This window comes from Panulirus ornatus, chromosome 1 (genome assembly GCF_036320965.1).
Source record: "Panulirus ornatus isolate Po-2019 chromosome 1, ASM3632096v1, whole genome shotgun sequence".
In the NCBI taxonomy this organism is placed as follows: Eukaryota; Metazoa; Arthropoda; class Malacostraca; order Decapoda; family Palinuridae; genus Panulirus; species Panulirus ornatus.
The window spans coordinates 13,823,105-13,849,214 of record NC_092224.1 but is presented as its reverse complement, the minus strand read 5'-3'; the positions used below and the strand labels follow the sequence as shown (position 1 = coordinate 13,849,214).

General features: G+C 45.1%; 1 long non-coding RNA gene across 1 annotated transcript in view; it reads right to left on the bottom strand.

Moving 5' to 3' along the window:
* LOC139755985 (uncharacterized) overlaps nt 1-26,110 on the bottom strand; it is a 120,585-nt gene that overhangs the window by 79,766 nt on the left and 14,709 nt on the right. The window contains exon 2 of the long non-coding RNA XR_011714277.1: nt 2,196-2,278. This is a non-coding gene — a long non-coding RNA (uncharacterized lncRNA). The remainder of the gene's footprint in view (nt 1-2,195; nt 2,279-26,110) is intronic.

Below are 26,110 nucleotides of genomic sequence, written 5' to 3'. Positions count from 1 at the left end.
ATCTGGTTTGGATAGACTGTGTATTCCTCCTGGTCTGCTAGAAGGCTTCTGCCATCTGTTTACACCACTGGACGTTGACTGTGAGCGTTGATCTTGGTTGACCTACGGATAGGAGTGAAGGGAATAAACTCCAGCACTGGTATGGAGGTTACTGTAATGGCAGTAACAAAGGAGGCATGTAAGAGGCGCGTATCGTCTGGTGTCACGGGTGGGGTGCTGTATGGCTTGGTCTTGTGCTCACTGCTCTTCTTGGTGCATGTAAATGACCTGCCCGATGAAGTGGACGCTTACATAGACTTGTTTGCGGATGATGTCGAGATCATGAGAGGGGCAAGGAGTGACATAGATTACATCAACTTATAAACTCCACAGTTTGTTTCATAAATGGTTGATGAGATTCAGTTTAAGTAATTGCGAAGTAATGAGGATGGGTCACAGTTAAAGATGGCCTCGATACAGTTATGACCTTGAGGGTAATAAGCTGTAGGAGGTGACACTGTGCCTAGCCTGTCGCCGGAGCTCCACAACTGGAGAACTGTGAAAGAGATAGATCGTCTGCTGGCAAATTATGCAATTGTACTTAGATATGATATGGATAAAGACATGTTTGGTAAATATTAACAACAAACACAAAACTGGATTCTACTTCTCTAGTCTGGTTACCGTACTTCAAGAAGAACAAGATTCTGATTGAGGAGTCCAGATAACAGCAGCCAAGATGGCAATGAACTAAGAAAACTGAGAAAAATGAAGGACAACAAAGTTCCCGACCATGGAGGAGACACGAGAGAGGGACGACTTGATCATAGCCTTCAAGGTTCTAACTCAGGTGGACGAGGTCGACAGTGAACAGTTGTTCATATGACGCAATACCACAGTAGCTAGAGACAATGAAGTGATGTAGAGAGGAACGACTTCGTGTATGGACAGTGGCTGGTTAGCGTTACTGACTGTGAGACACGCACGGGCCGCCCAGGGTCGAACGAGCCCGCATGGGTTTGAATCCTGGCCGCTGCAGTCGGTCGGCAGTCTACCCGGCTGTTCATCCTCCTCTCAGGGAGCCATCTAACAACCTCGTTTCAGAACTGCTGGTCTTACTCTCTGCTTCATTGTGCCTAACCTACCGGACCGGGATTATCATCTTCCCCATCATGCACCAGACATACATCCTCCTATCTTTTTTCGTTGTCTCATGTCTCCGTACATTATCTTACCCCATCTCCCAACATTTCTTTTTTTTTCCCTTTTTCTTACGAGCATAAGTTCAGACTACATATGACCCGCAACACCCGGCCTGGCAACAAGAAGGAAGGCTCAGGGTGAGGAGGATTGGCCCTTGAAACAAACCAAACTTTGTTTTCAATCATTTCACCAACACCAGCGATCATTCTACTAATCTTTCTTCTACTGGGAACCATACAAGTGCTGCCTTCTCTCTGACATCTTACTCCTCTTGGCGACTCAAGTATCTAATGATGTTACTGTTAACTCCTTTACCATTATTGTCCATGATAAACACCTATGAATACCTCTGCGCTCCTCGCGTTCCTTGAATCTCCAGATTTTGACGTCATCTGGCTGAAGGTTCGTCTCTCACCCACCCCTATTCTTCTATGGCTCGCCTACTGTCCTTAGTCCTAAAACTGCAGACTTAAAAACAGTCTTCGACGGTTCAAAGTCTTGTCATGAAGCCGTGACGTCCTCTTATCCTAAAATTTAGGGTTTCTCCTTCAGCCAGTTTAATGTGCACCAGAAGAGCTGGCTACACTCCTCGTATACAGCGGTTGTGTGTTCGTGGGAGTGGTAATGCCCTCATAATTTTCATTCATCTTGATCTGAAGTAAATTATTAAAAGGCTTAATCGAACTGCAGACCATCAAGACCTCTTCTCATCCTCTGTATCAATATTTTCCCTCCGCTCCCTCGCGCTGTGGCTATATGTTTTCATCTCCGGTTAGTTGATCTGATCCCACTCTTGTTGATGTTTCTATACTTACTTTTTTTTTTCGTTTTCCTTGAGACGAATATTGTCTCACCTCGGGCGAGGCTTCTGTCTCTACTGAGCGTATAGCAGAGGTGATAGTTACGGAAATAGCTCTTTGTTTGAGCTATAAATCAGTCACATACTTTTAATGGCAATTTAGACATTAGGACACATCCACCTCACAGGAACTCAAAGGAGAAACCTCACTCACCTGTGTAAACTCGCTAGTAGCTTCAAGGGTCATTCTGGCGAATATTCAAGGCGACTGCGGCAAGAGGATCATCCGGAGGAAGACTGAAAAGTACATTTTCATCGTTAAAAACACCAGGTACAATCTACCATGCTAATACGTACATACAAAAGTATATAAAGCTGTCTGGGATTCGGGAAAAAATATTATGAAATTGATATTATCCTGAACACACAGACACGCCAGCAGATGATCCTGAACACACAAACATCCCAGCAGATGATCTTGAACACACAAACAGATGATCCTGAACACACAAACATCCCAGCAGATGATCTTGAACACACAAACATCCCAGCAGATGATCCTGAACACACAAACATCCCAGCAGATGATCTTGAACAAAAACATCCCAACAGATGATCCTGAACACACCAACATCCCAGCAGATGCTCCTGAACACACAAACATCCCAGCAGATGCTCCTGAACACACAAACATCCCAGCAGATGATCCTGAACACACAAACATCCCAGCAGATGCTCCTGAACACACAAACATCCCAGCAGATGATCCTGAACACACAAACATCCCAGCAGATGATCCTGAACACACAAACATCCCAGCAGATGATCCTGAACAAAAACATCTCAGCAGATGATCGTGAGCACACAAACATCCCAGAGGATGATCCTGAACACACAGTAGAGCTACACATATGATATAATGATAGATGATTACGTATGTAATCCAAAATAAGGAATGATGCAACGCTGTACTACGAAGTGTTTGACAGCCCTTCGTACACTGTAGCGACAAGCCTTGAATTACAAAATTGCCAGTTTGGCCTACTCTAGTGGTACCATTCGCCACTGTTACCAACTCACTGAACTGCATATATGATATAAAAAAGAAGTACCAGAGAAGATTTTGTGTAATGTTTCAACGTTAAAAGTAGCTTACTTCAAGAAAGATACTTTTGCAAAAACTATATACATTTTATCTACCAGGTCTAACAACATCACAATATGTCGTTTCCATAACCTAGACAGACAATGTCACTTACACTGTTGTATCCTCTAGGAATAAATAAAAGACAGTCGGAGAAACTTTAAAGGCAAGAAAAAGCCTCATCAACTTTTAAGAAAAACAAAGTAAATAAAGAAAATCAGGTTCTCTATTTAAAGGAGTAGGTAAAGGTTAGTTGTGTGAGACTGACTTATAAATAACGAATAATCCTGAGGCTGTAGTGACGACAACATTAATGTGTCTTATCATCAGCTCACTTTCGTCCCTCTCCCAAGATATAGTTCACACTAACACTCTCTCTCTCTCTCTCTCTCTCTCTCTCTCTCTCTCTCTCTCTCTCTCTCTCTCTCTCTCTCTCTCTCTCTTTCCTCCCAGTAGGTCCAACTTGCATGGCATTTGACTAGATGCCCCTCACGCTGAAACGATCCATTTTTTTTTTTCTGTTTCCTCGTCTGTATCCTGCAGTGTGTGTCGCTAGTGAGTCAGGTGTGTAGCTTTGAGTGACAGTCGTGCTGTCACATCCTTAAGGACAATATACCACTTGTTCTCTTCCGTTCCCCTGGTTAAAGAATCCTCATCCGTCGCTCTTACAAACACCAGTTCTAATGACTCGTCTGGCACGTCCAAACACACTTGGTGTACTAGACACTTAACTTCCCACCAGCACTGAGAGGGGTCTAGCTCCTCCAAAATCCTCACATACTCTACTTTGATCCTAGTGATCACGAGGGTCACGCTTGATACCCAGGCCAGCCGTGAGCAGCGCTGGACAACCATTATGACAAATACTTTATGAAACACACTCGTACCCTCAACTGTGCCACATGAATTATTCAAGGCTTTTGATGCCTTGGTAATCGTCATCCCGGACGACTTTATGGAATGATGGAGTTGACTTCAGACTCGTCCACAAAGCCCGTTATCATTTCATTCACTTCTTTTGGACGCTGCCAGGCTCCTCTGCCTCGTCTATTTAACGCAAGATATAAATGTAATTTCCTTCGCCTCTGATATTACTTACGTGTATATAAGTACGTTTGTGCACGCATATGCAGATACGCACATCGGCATGTGTGTGTGTGTGTGTGTGTGTGTGTGTGTGTGTGTGGTGGGCGGGGATAGTGAGGGAACTAGTGATGGATCGCCTCACAGAGAGGCTGGGGCTGGCGGAGGTGCAGACCCTGACCCGTGCTGGGAGAGGTCGACTGCCCACCCTGGGTGGCAACGGATCACGTGAGGTTGAGGCAAGGGACGGAAGACATGGGTCGAGTGCTCACATACGTACACCTACATGTCCTTGGTGGAGCCTTATGTATATTCGAGCGTGAATCAAGTGGCGGCCGCCCAACCGGATCCCATAAGTCTGTTGGAACCTAACCATATCTCAGATACTTTGGTGAGTTACGGCTAATTATCTGCACTGGGAGATCATACACCGTATCCACACAGACGCCGTTCTAGAGGTGGAGTCACCACAGAGAACACTCAGCTGGTCAGACACTGAATATGTAAGAAGACCCCGTCATCCTGGGTTAGAAGTACCGCTAGGCAGGGCTGCTGTTGTGATTAGATTCCGTGGCTGAAACAGATGAAGGTTTAGATCACACAGTTGTAGACAGGTTTGCTCTACACAATGGGATTAACGTCTGAATGACGTACCGTGTGTATGATTGTTCTCTCGTCGATTATGTTGCACCTCTGCTTCCCTTAGTGCCTTATAGAGGGCGTGAGAAAATGCAAAACGAAGACAAGAGAATCATCCCTCACGTTCCCAGAACAACTTGGATTGTGGATATGAGGAAAGAACTTGCGCTTCCTGGTGCCCAAGAGAGGACAAGGGAAGCAAATCTTTCCACTGGTATCCGGAAGTTGGGGCAAACACATGATGATACAGACACAAAAACCTTCCATTGTTGCTTCTGCACATGTAGGCAGTCATCTTCGTGGATTGTTAGAACAGATGTTGATATGAAAGTGCACAGTAGTAAGGCAGCAGCCGCACTACCCTGCCACATACCACGTGAGGCAGCAGCCGCACTACCTACCACATACCACGTGAGGCAGCAGCCGCACTACCCTGCCACATACCATGTGAGGCAGCAGCCTCGCTACCTTGCCACATGGGATATCAACCCCATGGCGTCATGGTCCCTCCGTACCCCCATACTCTTCGCTCAGGTCACAGGCTGAGCTGAGATAGAGAGTTAGAATCATCGGCCCTCGTCATACTGACACCATCGCTGCTCCTTCTCATCTCTCACGAGTTCTTTACCCAGACTGCTCTCTACATCGAGGCTCTGGAAGTGTCAGTAGTGTCGTTGTAACACAGTTCCTCTCTATAACGGTGGGTCTGGATAACGAACCGGGCGTCAACCCACCAGACTGACGTGTTTGCTATTCTCATTACCTCGAAATCTGCTTACGTCTCCAAGAAGCGTATCCGTATTACCCTTCTATCACTAGCAGCATTATCCTGCCATCAGCATGACACGGGTGTACAGTTACATGACATTTCCTATGCGATGGACTCGGAATACACAACAAGGTGGAGGAATTAGATAAGACTTATGCCTCCAAGGATGAAGTTGACCATAGCTTCAGGCAAATCAACTCCAGTTTAGAGACAATCGTCCGGAGATAAATTGAGAGAGATGCCAAGACACACAAGGCGACCATAGTATTATTATGTAAGAATTTTGATTCGCTATTTGCAGGGAGGGAGGCAAGGCTATTGTGGCCTCCTGCCCACCACTGTGTGGGCGGTGAGGATGAATCCCATATACGTCCAGTATGTTGCCACCGTCATGGTCCCACTCATGGGAGTTGGTTCCTCATGATCCTGACGAGGGAAGATGTCAGCCTCGCCATGATAATCACACCTACATCCGTCAACACTGTGTACCTGGAGACACAGTCAAGATAATTCCTGCCATACATTACAGAGCAAGTGTCAACTTTCCGTCCAATACGATGTTTTGCCTCAGGTGCTTGAGAAGTATACTGACCGACCTTCCTGTAGAGACTTTATTAACCGACCTTTCTGTTAATACTTTATTAACCGATCTTCCTGTTAATACTTTATTAACCGACCTTCCTGTTAATACTTTATTAACCGACCTTCCTGTTATAACTTTATTAACCGATCTTCCTGTTAATACTTTATTAACCGACCTTCCTGTAGAGACTTTATTAACCGATCTTCCTGTTAATACTTTATTAACCGACCTTCCTGTTGATACTTTATTAACCGACCTTTCTGTTAATACTTTATTAACCGACCTTCCTGTAGAAACTTTATTAACCGACCTTTCTGTTAATACTTTATTAACCGACCTTCCTGTTAATACTTTATTAACCGACCTTCCTGTTAACAGTGGAGTCATTATATAACCTGGCGTCTCTGGTCCCTCGATGTGTTGTTGCCCACTCAGTCCGCCCCGGCACCAGCCTCCACACTGGTGGCAGGAACCCACAGTAAACTCGTCATTCATCTCATTGTTTGACAGAATGATAGATAAATAGATACATCTGGTGTGTACCCATGTCCCATATGTACCGTGTAACGTGTACCCATGTCCCGTATGTACCGCGCGGTGAGTACCCATGTCCCATGGGTACCGTGTGGCGTGTACCTATACCCCGTGTGTACTGCATGGCCTGTACCCATGTCCTGTATGGACCGTGTGGCGTATACTCATGTCCCGTATGTACCATGCAGCGTGTACGCATATCCCGTTTGTATCGCGCGGTGTGTACCCATGTCCCGTATGCATCGATTGGGTGTGTACTCGTCCTCAATGTACCTTATGGTATGTACCCATTTCCCTCATATATCGTGTAGCGCATACCCATGCCCTGTGTGTACCGCGTGGGGTGTACCCATGACCTGTAGATATCGTGTGGGATGTGCTCAGTCCCGTATGTACCGGGGTGCGTACAGTGGGGTGTGTACCCATATCCTGTGTGTACCATATGAGGTGTACCCATGTCCTGTGTGTACCATATGAGGTGTACCCATGTCCTGTAGGTACTGTGAAGCGTGTACCATACACTGTGTGCACCATATGAGGTGTGTACCCGTGTTCTGTATGTACCGTGAGAGGTGAGCCCATATCCCGTGTGTACCACCGTGTCAGAGCAAGGTATCTGGCCAGCCTGGCAGGGGCCGTGATGTGACGGCCACATCAGGCCACACCGACGCAAGTCTCAGCGGCCATCACACTGTGGCCATCCCTGGGGTTGAGAGGGGCGTCATGTGACGGCCACATCAGGCCACACCGACGCAAGTCTCAGCGGCCATCACACTGTGGCCATCCCTGGGGTTGAGAGGTGAGCTGTAGTGGGAAGGGGAGTGTTTATGGCCGAGGGCGGGGTTGAGAGGTAAGGTGTGGTGGGTAGGGGAGTGTTTGTAGCCGCCAGTGGGGTTGAGGAGTAAGCTATGGTAGGGGAGGGAGTGTCTGTAGACGTCGGTGGGGTTGAGAGGTAAGGGCAGGGGAATGTATTTGCTGAGAAGTCCCAGTCTTCTGGACAGCTGCAGGAAAACTTATGATGTACAGAACCATGTCAGAAATCACGCAGTTTGCCAGGAAAATGTTGAGGGTCAAGTTCCGGCGATGGGTCTTGTTTTCCCTTAAATACCAAGTTGGAGGAGTTTCAAAATCATCTGATTACTTATCTAAGTTTTCTTTTCTTGGTGTAGATTTGGGTCGTACGTCTGACAGACAGACAGACACACACACACACACACACACACACACACACACACATACATATATCGTCACTCTGCCTTCTTGGGAAACCTCTGGTGCTGGGGGTGAGGCCGTCCGAGCCTGCGATCATTTCTGTCTCGTGGCCGACCACCTGACGCGGATTCATTTCTATATGAAAGCTGTATAACCTTGACCGTCTAACCCGAAACATATATCTCTGACCTTTCATTCTGAGGTGCATACTCCTGACCTTCCATTCAGCGATGTATATCCCTGAGGTAACAAACAGAGATGTATATCCCTGACCTTCTAACCAAAGATGTATACCCACGACACTTTAAAGAGAGATATATATCAAACCAACCAAAGATGTATATCCCCGACCTGTCAACCAGAGATGGATCCTTGAATTTCTAACGAAAGATTCATATCCTTGACCTTCCAACCAGAAATATATATCCTTGACCTTCCAAACAGAGATGCATAACCCTGACCTTCCAACACTCCAGGAAGCTTCGAGATTTCAAGAAAACTTTTTATGCTTTTGCGAATCAACGAATCTCTGAGATGTGGATTACAGCAGTGTTTCAAGAGTACAGTTCTGTGTCTGTAATCTCTAACTTTAACATGCTTGTGTCTACTGATGTGTGATGTTGCTCTCCTGCTGGAGGAGGAGCAGCGACCATAAGGAGTCGCAGGTTAGTACAGAGTGGCTCGTTGATCCTGTAGGTGCAGGTGGGACAAAGGGGAACCACTCAGGCGATCGAACGCCAAAGCTTTTTTCATGTTGTGTTACACTCTAACTCGAACGTTTCTCGCGCTTACGTAGACGAAGAATAAATAATTGTGAAAAAAAGGTAAAAATACAGACAAAAAGAAACTTGCTGACCTTTGAAATGTTAGTCGTTCAGACATTTGTGTCTGACGGTAAGGTAAAGAGTTCACGTGAGTCCTGGGGAGGTGAACACTCCAACACCGTCACCAACACCAGCACCAACACCAGCACCAACACCGTCACCAACACAAATACCAACATCAGCACCAACACCTTCGGCAACACAAACAGCAGAACCAACACCGTAGCCAACACAAACACCAACACCAGCATCAACACAAACACCAACAAGAAATCTCAAGAAGCACTGTAGACAGGAGGAGGAGACGTATCACCAGGTATTGTGGTCCTCAGCTTCACGTATCATGGTTCGATGACGGTCAAGCAAGACGTGAACATCACAACGCTTGGCTCACGCTTGGCGGCTGAACGATAACCCCGCTGCTGGAAGACAATGGTCCAGTGTACAGCAATTGGAGTTATCAACTTATCTTCGCAAAGTATGTGACGCCGTTCAGTGGAAGACTTTACAAGGGGCCACAATAAAGTCATTCCTGGATTTACTGGAACACAAATGATTAGAAAAAGCAGAGAAGCACATGATTCTTAGTCAACGTCCTATGCCTGAATGGTACAAAGGACGCATTGTCTTCCTGCAACAGTCGTGAGAAAGGCAACCAGAGCAAAAGTCATTTGAAGTATAGCATTTTAGACGAATTTTTGCTGTGTTTGAAAAGTTTTGTCGTGTAAAACCTGGAAAAGGTAAGAGAGAACTTCACACTTCTGTTGTGAGAGTTACTTAGTGCAGATGGTTGGCCTCCTCTGTTATGATGTCCGCACGTTGTTCAAACGTTAGTTGGCTGGGGTGGAACAACGCCATATGAGCCACTGTCTCACTTCCCCGAAACACAGATATGCCAGGCATTCCACAGCGGTGGTCTGGACCTGATAGAGGAGTATAGGGGTCCTCCGAACTGTGGTTCTGATGTTGCTTATCCCTTCCCCATAACCATCCAAACACTGAGAAGAAAATCTCCCCAGCTGAGAGATTGTGGCTGACAGGTGGATGAGTGTGGTGGCAGCCATTCAGAAGGATATCATACCATGGTCTATATGACGCGTTACCTTCCGATCTCTGAGGTAAACACCGCAGACATGCAAGACACGGGTTCTACAGGTACCGGGAGGAGGGACAGAAAAACTGCACGTGAGGAAAATAAGGACATTAAGATTATACCGGATTAATTTGCATAGAAAAAGAAAGAAAATGGGCAAGAGAAGAAGGGGCGGGCCGGGCAGGAGGGGAGGAGAGGAAACCTGCAAAAAGAAAAAAAAATCGAACGGACTTGCGTCTCAGGTTGAGGAAAACAGACTGGAACGTGTTGTCACAACAGGTGGGTTCAGGAATAAAATGCTGGGGATGGCTGGACACACGGCTCCTGCTGACGACGGAAATGTTTCCTTGAGGAAAGAAAATGAGAAACTAAACCCCTTCAAGCACGACCGTTCGACCCTCGAGCACATAATTACAACCTGCAAGCACGACGTTACGACCTTCAAGCACGACGTGACGACCTTCAAGCACGACGTACGACCCTTAAGCACGACAGGTGCGATTCTCGAGTACGCCTGCACGACCCTGTAACACTGCGGTACAACCTGTGAGCACGGCGGTACAGCCCTCGAGCACGACGGTATAGAAAGTTTGGTCTTTGACTGGAGTCTGAGGCGTCACACGACAGACCTAGGCCGTACTATCGTATTCCTGGGTCATACAGAAGTAGTGTAGAGGACCATCAAGCCACTGACACGCGTCAGCCATGCTATATACGCACACATGGATTGTATTGTGTGTAGCATTATGGCACATGTGTGTTGGTGCATATAGCATTTGGTATAGTTGGTGAAGAATGTCATACCTCAGTCTTTCTGTATAATACATCATTTTCATCAGTAAATCCTATCATTTTTCATCAGTTTTCGAAGTACAATCTCGATTGTATTTCTCGTCTCATGTGCAACAACTTTGTTTGTCAGTCAAGTGTATTGCTTTAGATCTTCTTCGTAACACACATGATATGGTATCTGGTACTACCTCCTCCACAGGGCGTGCCTCAGGTGCTATCAGTCAGTCTACTTGCTCATAGTTATTGCTTAGGACATTGTCCTTGTTCCTAGTGCTCTGTCCAGCTGATGACCGGCAGACTTCATGCCGCTGCCAGTGATCATGTTGCGCTCCTCAGGATGAATCTCTGTATCACTAAATGCAACTGATTATAGCAGGAATGAGAGAAAATCTTTCATGTATCCATTACGGGTCTAAGATTATCATACACTGGTGCCGCTGGTGCGTGTCATCCATGCTTAATTTAAGGGTGAGTGAACAGCTGTTTACTGTTTCTTAGTGGGTCGAGATTTACCGATATCGTCCACCACTTGTTCAGCATCGTGTGATTCGTGAAGGCCACTGAACTTGGTGTTAGTCTGTCACTTCTTTCTAAAAAACGACGAATAAAAAGTTGAAGGAAAGAATCATACACTGAGTGTTGACTGTTTACAAATGTAGTCATTTTTATGGAAATTTACCTTAAGTGTCGCTGTTACACGGTACATTACACGGTACATTACACGGTACATTACACGGTACATTTCACGGTACGTGGAGTAGGATATAAAAGGCATGGTGGGGACTCAGGCTCAGCTGTTCCCATAGAACTTCGCAGGAGAATCACAGCAACAAACAGACCTCTGCTCTACAGTCTATGAACAAATATCGAGTGTAGAAGTACAGGCAGGTATACTGCAGCCAGCTGAATAAAAGGATCCATAGAGCTCTATTGAAAGCTTCGTATTTGCAATGGTTAACTTGTTTGGTGAGAGGAAAAAGAAAAGAAATGGCGAAAAAATTGGACATATCTGCAAATCTCTCCATATACAATAGCCAGACCATATCAGTAGGTTGTAGACAACAGTCGCCCAGGGAAGTACTACCCTCCTGATGTAGAAGTGTTGAGGTGATGGCCGGAATCATCTTACATCCTTCGTGTCAGTAGGCTGTAGACAGCAGCCGGTCGAGGGAGTAACTGTCTTCCTGATGCAGGAATGGTGAAGCGGCGCCAGGCACCATGTTGCATTACACCCTCCATGTCAGGATTGCTGATCGTTAAGATCCAGCCACCGTGCGAGACTCAGCATCCCATCTTTACGCTCACTATACCACTGTCTTTTGTCTTCTTGTTTATGTTAGCTTTCAGCCTCTCTTTCGTGAAACGGTTCCCTGAATTTCTTTCTAATTCTGTATTGGATGAAGACTTCAGTCCGTGACTAAAGCCTTTTTGATAAAAGAGGAAGAGGAAGAAGAGAAGAAGAAGAAGAAGAAGAAGAAGAAGAAGAAGAAGAAGAAGAGAAAGAAGTAGTTATTCCTAAATGTCGAAAAGTATCGATATTTTCCTTCGTGCTTATACGAGCGCATTGGTCGACCAAGCGTTTGTCAACTTGTCCGTCAAAACTTGAGGAAGATTTTTCGCTACGAGTAGAGTTGTTGTCTCTATTCTCCCTCACAACACTACGCAGGCGACAAGTATATCTGAAGGTATTCATGATAGCACAAGTGATTACTGGGGGTGTTGACAAGTGCATTTGTGCTGCCATGGACGGTGTTGGAGATAAAGTCGTCTCCGAAGCTCAACTTCTAGATCCTCTGAGAAGGATTGATGCTGCGCGTCCCATGGTTTATGGTTCCTCAAGAATCTTATGTGCGATATCGGTGGAGGAAGCTAAAGCTATGGAAGAGGACGTGTAAGTTGCCGATCTTATCATGGGAAGTATACAATCCGTGTACGATTTCCCCTCTTTATTTACACGTACGTTGGGCGAGTGATGGCGCTGTCCTGGGGAGGTTCTTTACCTTCAGTAGAGAAATTCCAGTGTTCCTAAAATGATAATAAAAGCGGACACCGCAGGGCTTTAACGGAGGCTTTTATCTCCTGGGTATCTGTGTGAGCCAACCTACTTGACAGATATTACCACTTACTTAAATAGGATGACTTCAGAGTTGAAAGGTGAAAATCACGCTCTATCAGACCTTGGATATGTGCAAGGGTTTCGTAATAAGCTTAAGCTGTTCAAGGTCAATACTGAGAAGGGTTTATCTGATACATACCCTATGTTGGAAATGCTTCGACGAAGATGAGAAACTTTTGAACTTGAAAACTTTTCTGATTTTCATTTGACTTGTAACTATGTCTATTTATTCCTCTTTTGTGTCTATGTATCGATAACTATAATAGCAATAAAATGTACGAGAGATTTGGTCCTGGTCATGAAAGTATGATCAGACTTACGCAAACTGTCTTCACATATCTTTTGAATAAGATTTTGCAGGGAAGGGAGGAGGATGAATGGTCTATAGTGAAGGTGGGTTTTCGCCAATGATGTGTGAAATCACCATGGTTGTTCAGTCTGTTCATGGACGGGGTGGAGAGGGAGGTCAATGCAAGGGTCAGAAGGCGAACAGCAGGTAAATCAATTGTTGGCACATGACTTAGCACCGGATCCCAGAGGCTGGTATCAAAATCTCAGAGCGGGTCAGAGAGGAAAGCTGAGAGTCAGTGTGAGCAAAGTAAAATAAGGAAGCGTATCAGGGGATGAGACAAGGATGGTTTAAGTTTAATCTTAACTGGAAAGGACTTTGAGGAAGTAGAATGCTTTAGGTAGCTGGGAGTGGACGTGACTGCCGGGAACCATAGGGGTATGGAAAGAGCCATCGGCTGGGAGAAGGGCCTATGGTCCTGGGTGCATTAAGGAGCATGTAGAACGGAGATCAGAGTCTGTCAGGGCAAAGATGGATATGTCTGAGGACATAATAGTCCAGACGTTGTTATATGGATGTGAACTTTTGGGCCTCGAACACGAAAGTAGTGAAGAGAGCGGACATACTGAAAATAAAATGTAGTGTGAGGGGGGGTTGATCGTAGACGTTAGAGGTGCAGGAGTAAATGCAGTCTGACTGGAAGAAGTGACCAGAGTGTGTTGAAATGTTTCAGACATATGGAGAGGATGAACGAAGAAAAATTGACTTAGTGGATCTACGAGTCGGAAGAGGAAAGAGGAAAGAGGTGGGGCAGACTAAGAAGGAGATGGAAGGACGGACTGCACATTCAAAAGACTTTCATGGGAGACAATGAAGTGTATCGATGTGGTATATAAGAGCAACATGGTGTTGCCGCGGAGGGCTGGCCATATGAAACATTTAAGGTAAGGTATGGAGGTCTCTGGGGCACGGCTGTGGGTGGATGGCCACGGTGTCAGTACATTATTATTCACGACAGTTAAGGAGTAGTTGGTGCAAATGAGGTCATTGCTCGATTGCTCGTGTCGTTACCTTGACAGATCGAGAGAATTAACGATATGTTTACCATTCATCATTCCCGAAGGATCCCTTTCTAAGAAAAGGCCCTGGTGTTGCCCAGGAGCTCCTGCAACACCGAATGCTGCGCTACTCTCAGTAGCAGGAAAATGATGGACTTCTTTGGAGTGAGAAGTCCTTTGACGAGACTGTACTTCCAGTGATACAACCTAGCCATGGTGCCGGGGGGTCCTGGCTTACTGAGAAGTGTGGTATGGGTCCTGGCTAACTGAGATGCATGGTGCGGGTCTGTGCTTACCGAAGTGTGTGGTGCTGGTCTTAGTTTACTGAGGTTTATGTTGCAGATCCTGGTTTGGTGAGACTTATGGTGTTGATACTAATGTACCGAGGTGTGTGTGTTGCTGATCCTGGCACACTGAGGAGTGTGATGTGGGTCTTGGCTTACTAAGGTGCATGGTGCAGGTCCTGGTTTACTGAGGGGAATGGTGTAGGTCATGGCCATTTGCTCAGGGAATGGTCGATAACTATTCCCTCCTACAACATAGATAAGAGGTTACTCCCTCAGTCTTGTCTCCAGTAATTTGTTACAAAATCTTAAAGAATCAAAATCATTGATCACGAATTTGTAAAAGGAAAAAGAAAACGTTCATGTTATGAAGGTAGACTGTGAAGCATGATACACACCCATGATGTAAGAGATACTGTCGCTTAAATAACACCTCAGTGTAAGTGGCTCAGGTCCTGGCGTCTGGCCGGTGATCCATTCTACTCAAGACTATCCTGTTTTTTTTTTTTTTTTTAATTCAACAGGTTGAGGAGAGGGCAGAGTGCAGCTACCCTGAGTCGTACGAATGTTACTTACTTTACTAGAGAACTGATTACTTTGTTCCTCATCGTTACATTACAAGGAATAGGACATCTCAGCCAGAACTAAAATGTTTGTGAATGTGAAACGTTAGTAAGGGATATCTATGTGACCAACTACTCTCCCTAGGGACACAAAAGACACACACCAGTAAGATATCTCGTTCTCAACACATAATGTCTTACACCATCATCCAGCAGCACGTCACTGAGAGAACATCCACAGACATACAACATAATTGGTCATCAACAACAAACTCCCATACACAGACCCGGATGTCCCGCCCACCACCTAGAATTCACCTCCGACACTGACACCCTCCAGGGAAGTCATGCACACCTCCCATGTCCCAGCCCTGCGCGACACCATCACAAACACAGACGCACCTTAACCTCAAACTCCCAAGTGGTCTCGCTATCACAGTACACCAGGGTACACGGACTGGCCGCTTGTCCAGTTCTTGTCCGACACAGAGAGAAGACCTTCGACAAGAACTCTGTCAATGGCCTCGAGAAGGGGCATCTTCAAGCGATCGAGTTCCTCAGCTCCGCTGGCTTTTCACAGACAGTCAAGGCAGTTGGTAGATCAAGTGGCAGCCAAGCCAAATGGGAGGCAGGGCAGATGGCAATACCAGCATCACCTGTCTTTGATCCGCCACCGCTTGCGTCATAGGGGAAACCAGGAAAAAGTCAGGAAAGTTGGTCTTGACCAAGGTCGACGGCGGAGGATGGAAGTTAAACTGTGGGTGTGTGGTGGGGTGACTGATGCTACTGGTGGGGTTAGAGGACAGTCTGTCGGTAAGTGAGGGGAGTGACACTGGCTGCTGATGGAGTAGAAAGGCAAACTGTGGGTAGACTCGGAGAGGCAATAAGAGGCCAATGACAACTGTCGCTCTGACGTTCCATCACAGTTACTGAGGGCGGAGGACAGCTATGATCTTATCATTCTCGTCCACATACATCACACTAGTACTGTGTGAACCGGGTCACTGAGGGAGGTGGCGGAGTCAGGAGAGAGAGAGCCAGTGGTGAGGAGGTGGGTGGCAATGGACGGGGTACAGGTTGTGGGCGGGTTAGGGAGGCTGTACTTGGTGCTGGAGATGGGAGATAAGATGTGGGGAGAGAGCCCAGCGGCGAGGGAGGGAGTAGAGCTGTATTTGGGTATGGGAGTGGCTGTGGGCGTCGGCCGGTGGGTGGCTATGTGGGTGATTATGGGCGGTGAAGGGTAGTGAGGGAGGGATATAGACAGGCTATAGACAGGCAGGTGAGTGGCTGTGGGCGTCGACCGCCTGGCATTATGGCTGATTACCTATTGTACAATACTGGCGGGGAGGACCTCGCTCCTGAGGACCATCTCCTAAACTTTCTTTTGCATCATACAACATTTTGTATCATACAACCTTTTGGGCCATACAACTTTTCGTATAGTACATCCTTTTAGTATCGTACAACCTTTTGCAACATACAGCCTTTTGTATCATACAAACTTTTGTACCATACATCCACTTGTATCGTAAAACATTTTGTATCATACAACATATCTATCTATATCTATCTATCTATCTATATATATATATATATATATATATATATATATATATATATATATATATATATATATATATATATATATACATATATATATATATATATATATATATATATATATATATATATATATATATATATATATATATATATATTTTCTTTTTCTTTCAAACTATTCGCCATTTCCCGCATTAGCGAGGTAGCGTTAAGAACAGAGGACTGGGCCTTTGAGGGAATATCCTCACCTGGCCCCCTTTTCTGTTCCTTCTTTTGGAAAAATAAAAAAATAAAAAGAAAGTAGAGAGGGGAGGATTTCCAGCCCCCCGCTCCCTCCCCTTTTAGTCGCCTTCTACGACACACAGGGAATACGTGGGAAGTATTCTTTCTCCCCTATCCCCAGGGATATATATATATATATATATATATATATATATATATATATATATATATATATATATATATATATATATATATATATACATATATATATATATATATATATAGATAGATAGATAGATAGATAGATAGATATGTATTTATCTATCTTTTTTACTCTTCCGCTGTTTCCCGTGTTAAGGTGGTGGCGCCAAAGAAAGGCGAAGACAGACCGCATTCGCTCACATCCATTTTTCAGCTGTCATGTCCAATGCACCAAGACCACAGCCCCCTATTTACAGCAGTCCCCGCAGACTTTTCCCTGGCCGCTTCACATGTTCTGGTTCAGTCCAATTTCAGCACGTCGCCCCCTGTATACCACATCGTTCAAATTCCCTCTACCCCGTGTACGCCTGTCAACCTCCAGCATGTTCAGGCCCAGAGAACCCAAACCTTTTTCTCTCCATTCTTTCATCTCTAATTTGATCTTTCCCTTCTCCTTTTCCCCTCCGCTTTCGAGACATATCCCGTCTGTTAGCCTCTTTTCGCTCCTCTCCAAATATCCAAATCATTTCCGCACACCCAGTCACCTCTCTCAACCTCACTCTCCCCATTACCGCACATCTCTCATACTATTTTATTACTGACTCGATCAAACCATCTCCCAACACACACTACATATCTAACACCCCCAACGTCCTCCGCACAATTCTTATCTATAGCCCAAGACTCACACTCGTGCAACACCCTTGGGACTATACCCTTGAAAATACATATTTTCGCCCTCCCATATAACAACCTCTCTTTCCTCACATTCCTAATGCTCCCAGAACCTTCGCTCCTTAATTCACCATTAGACTCACTCCCGCTTCCATTGTTCCATGTCCACTCCCAGTCATCTAAAACAATTCACTCCTTCCAACCTCTATCCGTACATTCAAAATCGCACCCCAAAATGATCTGGCCTTCTGCCCTAGTAGATTTGATAACCTTATTCAGATTTCACATTTCTTTTCAACTTCCTCCTTTCACACACTCTCTTAGAGGCAGTCACCAAATTCTGCAGTTTCTCACTCGAATCTGCCTCCAGTGCTGTATCATCAGCAACCAACAACCGACTCACTTCTCAGGTCCCTTTGTCACCTCCATACTGCATACTCGCCCTTCTCTCCAAGACCCTTTCATTTACCTCCCTCACCATCCCTTCCATATACAAATTGAACAGTGAGGATGATATCACACATCCCTGCCGATGACCAACTTTCACTTGGAACAACTCGCTCTCCTCTCTCCCCACCCGTGAATACACCTTACACAGTCGATAAAAAGTATCACTGCTTCTAACATCTTTCCTCCCACAAAATACATTCTTGAAAGCATCCACAAGACATTTGGGCTTTCATCAGATCCATAGATGCCTCGTACAAATCCTTCTGCTTTTTTTAAGTATTTCTCATACACATTTTTCAAGGCAAACACACATCCTCTACTGCTGAAATCACATTACTACTCCTTAGTCTGACACTCTGTACTTTCCTTCACCCGTCTCAATCACTGCTCTCCCTTACATATTACAAGATACACTTTACAAACATATCTCACTAGTTTGAACACTCAGCCTTTATCCCCTTTGCCTTTATACAATGGTACTATAAATGAGTACCGCCAATCCTCAGGCACCTCAGCATGATCCATACATACACCGAAAATTGTAACTAAACAGTCAACAGCACAAAGACCTCCTTTTTCAAAATTCATCTGCAGTACCATTCGATCCAACCGCTAGGCTACATTCTATCTTATTCAGGGCTTTCATCAGCTTCCTTCACTAAACGACTCTCCCATGAATTTCTTACTTTGCATATCAAACACCTCACATCTACCACTTTTTGTACAAACACATTCAACAGTCCTTCAATATGCTCATTCCACCTCTTCCTCACTTCATCACTACCTATCACCACTTCCCTATGTGCCCTTTCACCGATGTTTCTATTTGTTCTCACGTTTTCCGCACATTATAAACCTTCTAAAATATCTTATTCTCTCTGAAGGAAACTGATACTCGCTCATCCCAACTCTCATTTGCTCTCTTTTTAAAGCCTGCACCTTCCTCTTGACTTCCCGCCGCTTTCTCTTGTACATCTCCCAATCCTCCCCTGTAAGTGACGACCCATATTCCCCCCCCCCTTTTTTTTTTCAAGCGTTGGGGGCTCCAGTCACGAATAAAAGTTCACATCAAGGCCGGGTCTTAATTGAAATATGGAGAAGAATATAAAAAGGGAAAAAGAAGAGATAAAATAAACTATTTAGGAATTTTTGAGGTGAAAAACCTGTCTTTTAAAATGTGTTAGGTTCATAATTGTTGGGAAAGACGGTAGAGAGTTCCAGAGCTTCGAGGTGCAGGAAAGAAAAAGTTATCAAAACGGCTCAACCTTGAGTTGCCAACGGCCATTTTCCACCAGTAACTTCGTCATACCACCACTTTCTACCCTCTCTAACCTAACCAACTCGCACCTTGTACATGCCACATGCATCTCTAGTACATGCCTGCACTGCTTTCCAAATTATCTCCCATTTCTCACCCACACCCCCAACTTCGTTTGTTCTCATCTTATGCCATTCTACATTTAATCTCTCCAGACATTCTTTTACACAGGTCTCTTTTTCGAGTTCATTTCCTTTCACCACTGTCTTCTCACCCATACCGTAATCTCTCATCCAAAAACCTCTATGAATCTTTACCCTCGCCTCCAGACAGGTCAGGCATCTCACCAACTTTCCCTTTCAGCCAGTCACATCCAGTCTCTCTTTTACACGCCTATCATCGAGAGTGTAAACTATTAACATCCACTGACCATCACACCTCCTCACTTATATAGACGTATGCCCCTCAGTTTAAATCAGGTACTCCCAATCACCAGTCCTTTTTTAGCACACAACTCCACAAGTTGTTTGCCATTTCCATTCAAATTGGTGAATACCCTATGCCCAACTTATACCCGCTACTGCTACATTACGCACCTTTGCACTGAAACCTCACATCACTGTTAACAAGTCTCTTGCATTATAACTGCTGACACTCACTGAGCTGCTCCTATAACATTTGCCTTTCATGCTTTTTCTTCTCATGGCCAGGTGCGATAACAAATTTCCCATCTCTTGCATTCCACTTTCATTTTCATTCATATCAGTCTGGAGCTCACTTCCTTACACTCTTTCATACATCCCCAGAACTCCTGCTTCAACAGCAATCCTTTTGCCCTACAACCCGACCCCTGGCTTTGATCCTAGAACACTTTCAAGACATCCTTCCCCTATATCCTTATTATCTTCACTCAGAGCCAGAACATCCAGGTTTCTTTCCTCAAACACACTGCCTAACTCTCCCTTCTTCTCACCTTCGTTACATCCACACACATTGAGACATCCCAGCCTGAGCCTTCAGGGAGGAGGAGCGCTCCATCCCCGCTTGATTCTTTCTTCTGTTACATTATGTAGAAAGGGGGTGGGTTATAGCCCCTCCCCACTCCCCCTTTAGTCGCCTTTTACGACAATTAGGGAAAAAGGAGGTAGAATTATTTTTCCCCTACCCAAGAGATATCATATATATATATATATATATATATATATATATATATATATATATATATATATATATATATATGCAAACCCAATAGTCGAACCCAACCTACTTAGAACAACAGGAGGACAGCGCACCGCTGGACCAGAGGTGGGAGCAAACCTGCTACTCTGGAATTGCTATCTACAGCTCCCACCCACTCACTGTGGGCCTGTAGGGTGTAACAGGCCGCCCACACCCTGATGCTGGGGGACGCCGAAAACTGCCCGTCGGGCATCTCGGTGATGTTGATATATCAGAACATGCAATTTTCACGTGGAAATCAATCTAAACAATTTATCATTGCGTGGCCGAGAGTCGAACCTGTTATTCTCGGTAGCCTAGGTTCAACTGTAGGTCGGTCAAGGGTAAAATTGTTTAGAATCATTTATATGTGAGCATTATATATATATATATATATATATATATATATATATATATATATATATATATATATATATACATATATATATATATATATATATATATATATTCATTTATTTATCTATATATTTATGTATTATACTTTGTCGCTGTCTCCTGCGTTAGCGAGGTAGCGCAAGGAAACAGACGAAAGAATGTCCCAACCCACCCACATACACATATATATATACATACACGTCCACACACGCATATATACATACCTATACATTTCAACGTATACATATATATACATACATAGACATATATACACATGTACATAATTCATACTTTCTGCCTTTATTAATTCTCGTCGCCACCCCGCCACACATGAAATAACACCCCCTCCCCCCGCACGCGCGCGAGGTAGCGCTCCTTCTTTTGGAAAAGTAAAAGCTGGCGGGAAGGATGTCCAGCACCCAGCTACCTCCTCTTATAGTAGCCTTCTACGACACGCAGGGAATACGTGGGAAGTATTCTTTCTCCCCTATCCCAAGGGATATTTATATATATATATATATATATATATATATATATATATATATATATATATATATATATATATATATATATATATATATATACTAAACATCTAGACTTATCCTTATTTGTCACATTTCTGTTACAAGAAGCAAAAAATGTCCTAGTTTTTGGGATGATATAACTGTCTTAAGATACGTGTTATATAACTACATTCGTCTACTAGGCCTATGGGATCACATATCATCCGTAGTGCTCTTAAAGACATAGGCATAATTAAAGACATTTTCATAGAAGAATCGCATGTACCGAGAGATAATGAATATAACTCAGAGTTTGTAGATTTCCTTTGGATTTTAAAGGACAAATGATCAGATGCTCTCTTTAGCATCACATCAAGAATGAGCAGTTTGCCTTCTTTTCCCCATTCAATCTTGAATTTGATGGTGGGTTGGATGTTGTTTAATTCATTAAAGAAAACATCACAATCTTGTGAGGATTGCCACAGGGACCACACATCATAAACGTATTTAAACCAGACTTTCGGATGGTTACTGATTGAAGTGAGAACTTCAGTCTCAAGATATTCCATAAATGAGTTTCTAAGAATCGGACTAAGAGGGTTTCCATTGGTAAGACCAAATTTTTGTCTTTAAAAGTTACCTTCATCAGCTTGGAAAACATTATGAGAAACACAAAGCTCAAGTAAGCCAATGAAAGTTTTTATGGACAGTGGCAAGACAAGAGATCGGGCAATTTCATGGACAGAAAAATCCTAACTAACCAAACAACAACACAGTCAACCCCTTTCTTAAGAGATTCAACTGCAGTATCAACCACTCCAGCTGCCTTGCCACATTTCACCATATGCAAGGCTTTCACCACTTTTTTTCTCTTCACCAAACCATTTTTTTTCGTGACTCTCTCACTTCGTATACCTACCCCGACCCAAACATCCTACATCTGCCATCCTGTCCTGTCACCAAACACATTCAACATTCATTTGAAATACTCGTTCCATCTCTTCCTCGCCTCATCATTACCTATTACCACTTTCCAATCTGCCACTTTCACTGAGTTCCCATTTGTTACCTTGCTTTCTTACGATGTCATTCTGCTTCAAAAACATCTATTCTCCCTGAAATTCAATGGAACTCCTTCATCCCAGCTCTTATCTGCCCTCTTTATCAACCCTTGCACCTTCCTCTTAACCTCTTACCACTTTCTCTTGTATATCTACCAACAATTTGCACTTCTCATATGTAGGAACAGTCCACGCACCTCTCTTTTCTCTTTCACCAGGAACCAGTCGCATTCACCTTCGGTGTAGGAGCAACCACTTGAGAGGACGCTACTGGTCACACCCTCCGTGTGGTGGTTACCACCGGAGAGGACGCTACTGGGCACACTCACCCTCAGTGTGGGAGTAACCACTAGAGAGGACGCTATCGGTCACAATCACCTTCAGTGTGTCTTCAGTCTCCACGTCTTGCCACTGCTGCTATGGTGAGTCTGGTGATGTTCGTTTCTTCTCGTACTCTGATGATTTTCTACATGTTATCAGATGATCGACACCTGATCTTCATGATGAATCAAGATAAGACTCCAATGTTGGCTCAGGCTGTACGCCAGGTCCGGTAGGGTCACGCAGGTTGACCCTCACGTCTGACTCATGGAGGCTCATATCAGATCATATGCCACGACGTCTTTTTTTTTCTGGATCACGTGTGTCGATCATTGTTTACATGAATACTCGATGAAGAGTTGAATATCGGGATATTTTTGTCCATCACCATCAGTGCTCGTTACTGCTGCATCTGACTTAACCCTCTGGCATCTTCCAGGGAGAGAAGGACGAAGATTTTCCTCCTGCCGGGGAAAAAATTGGCATTCCCTTCCCTCAAGATGGATGGACATCTTGATTATCCGAGTCATGCTTCTGTCTATGACGAGGACTAACATTTCCCTCCAGAATGAACGTCTTTGCCACCTCACGTACTTCCACCCGCTCGTCCCAGAGGCTATGGATGTTACTGCCGTAAGGTTCGACACATTTCTCGTCATCTTTATCATCATACAAACAACCAAACACATATACCACCGCTAGCAACATTACAGTCCAACACGATGGTCAGTAGCCAGCTGTTGTGGTCCAATTTTGTTTCATTCTCTATAATGTGTTCAGCAGAACGAACGTCTTCAGGAAATGTGTTATTCCTGTAAAGGGAAAAGTTCTTGTATGTATGTGTATCTGTGTGTGTGTACGTGGTGTGTGTGTGTGTGTGTGTGTGTGTGTGTGTGTGTGTGTGTGTGTGTGTGTGTGTGTGTGTGTGTGTGTGTGTGTGTGTGTGTGTAGGGTGAGGGGTGAGAGCAGGAGCGTGGGGACGGAGGCAGGTGTTGTGGCCTGATGCTGCTCGCCTCCCGCCCACACCCTGGCCACAGACGTCGCAGCCCCATGGCAGTATTTCTCTCTGTTACCACTGAGCTCTGGGTGTGATGAGTGTCCAGACATGAGGCCAACCTCATCCCAAGATTTACCTATTCGATACTACTACAAAGATTTCTTCCTTAAGTACAGTAGCGTTGCTGACAGACTCCTAGTGAGAACGTTACAAGATCAAATCTTTGAAGAAATGTTGAGGCTCGAGTACAGACCTACAGCAAATGATATGCAAAGCTCGAAAATCTTGCGGAGATTAAGACGTAGTAACGCGCAAAGCCACGGATGAAAGCAAGCAGAGGACAGGGGAGGCTGGGGCAAAGGGGGCAAATGGGGGAGAGGAACCCCAGCAGCCGGCACATTACCTGGGGCCAAGCCAGGCCAGACCAGGCCAGGCCAGGCCAAGCCTGCCTCACACTGGGTAATACCGGGGTGACGGCTGACTCCACCCTCACGCCCACCCTCTCCTCTGATACTGAGATACAGAGGGCGGAGTGTCCAGCCCCGGTGTGCCCACACCCGCCCTGCTCCTCCTGCCCCTGCTGTGGGCGGCTGGGGACGTTGCTCACTCATCATGTGGGTGTGCTGTTGGTCAGCCCACCTGCGAGTAAGAGGAGCAGCAGGGCTCTGGACGTCACCCAGTGACCTCCCCCCCACCCGCTCCCACTACGAACCTGCACGACACTTTATGCATGAAAGAAGAGATCCACTAATGGACCTCCGCCCTCTTATGTTGCCTCGTCTGGTCCATCTGCCCTGCAGCACCTCCACCACTGTGAGGCAGCCATACCGCCCCTTTTCTGACTCACACAACCCTCCATCCACCAGCTTTCAATCCAAAGTTGCTTTTCACTAGTACCAAGTTACGATCACCAGCATTAACAAGGATTGATTATCTCATAACATTAGAACAAAAATGGATGATAAAATACCGAACAAGAGAATAATCAACAAGTATTTCAGTCGGTCGTATATTCTTTCATTCAGCATGAAACTCCCACTGAAGCGTCAGACTTCTCATTTTCTCGTACGCCAATACACGTCGAGCGTCATTCACTTACTCTGTGACAATACACACTGACCACCCTTAGTGCTGTGCTTGTATATGGCGAGAGGAAATCATAAAATTAGTAGTTATTACTCGACTGAGACGTGGTGATAATGAGGTATGGGCAGGCGCGCCCGGGCGGTGCACGAAGACACCTCATCAATGTTGAAAGAGTTATGAACCGGAGGCTGGAGCCGTGGCATTGTCTCATTATCTTGCAGTCTGCAGCTGAGCCCACCAGTGCTGCCCACAGGAGGCTAGTAATATGGGATACCTGTAGGGAGGAATCCCTGTTCGGAAGCATCTCTGTTGGTAGGATTCCCTATCAGGAGGGTCTCCAGTAAGAAGGCGTTAACAGGTGTTGGTCACGACACAGAGCGGGTGGTGCCTGGCCCTCGGTACTTGAGTGACGTATTGTCACACCCAGCACTCAGAGTCCCAGGGTTACCATCCAGTGCCCCGCTTTGCTCAAGATTAAACCCAGACAAAATGTGACATCAAGTTATTCATCTTAAATAAAAAAAATATGCAGACAAATACATACGCTAATTAAGAATAATCTTAAACCTTAACCCCCAGATGATACTAATTATGATAAATAATAATGATAGATAATCATCCAAACAGTTCACAAGTGGCACAGGTTGACAGCAACTTGGGCTAGTCTGTGGTTCAGGCCGACTCACGTCTCTACTGTCTCACATGCTCTGAGCTGTCCCTGAGGGATGATAACACCAGGTGCTATGACGCCTTACGGTCCCACCCGGCCTTCATACACGACGTAAACCGTCCTGGATTTTATACGAGGGTCTCAGCTGTCTAGAGGAAACTTTACAGTCCTCATACGTCACCTGCTGCCCACGGAATACTTCAGTCGATCTCTTTCAGTGTCGTCGTCAGGAGGGCACCAGGACTCCTGGTAGATTTCTGTCGAGAGGAGAACACCAGGGACGCCTCACACTTATGTGGAATTATTGGAGGCAAAGTTGAATTGTTCAGGAGGTTAGCAAACTCACCACACTCCAGACTGGCGTTGCAACCACTCAAGCTCGCCCAAGCACACGTGATGTCTGACACTGCTACGTGTACTCATAGCAACGAGAAATTAACAAGAATCTTAATCATCCTGATGATCCTGATGCCTCGTGTGGCCTGGGGTATGATTCACGTCCGTTGAGCTTGTGGTGTGATCTGTCTC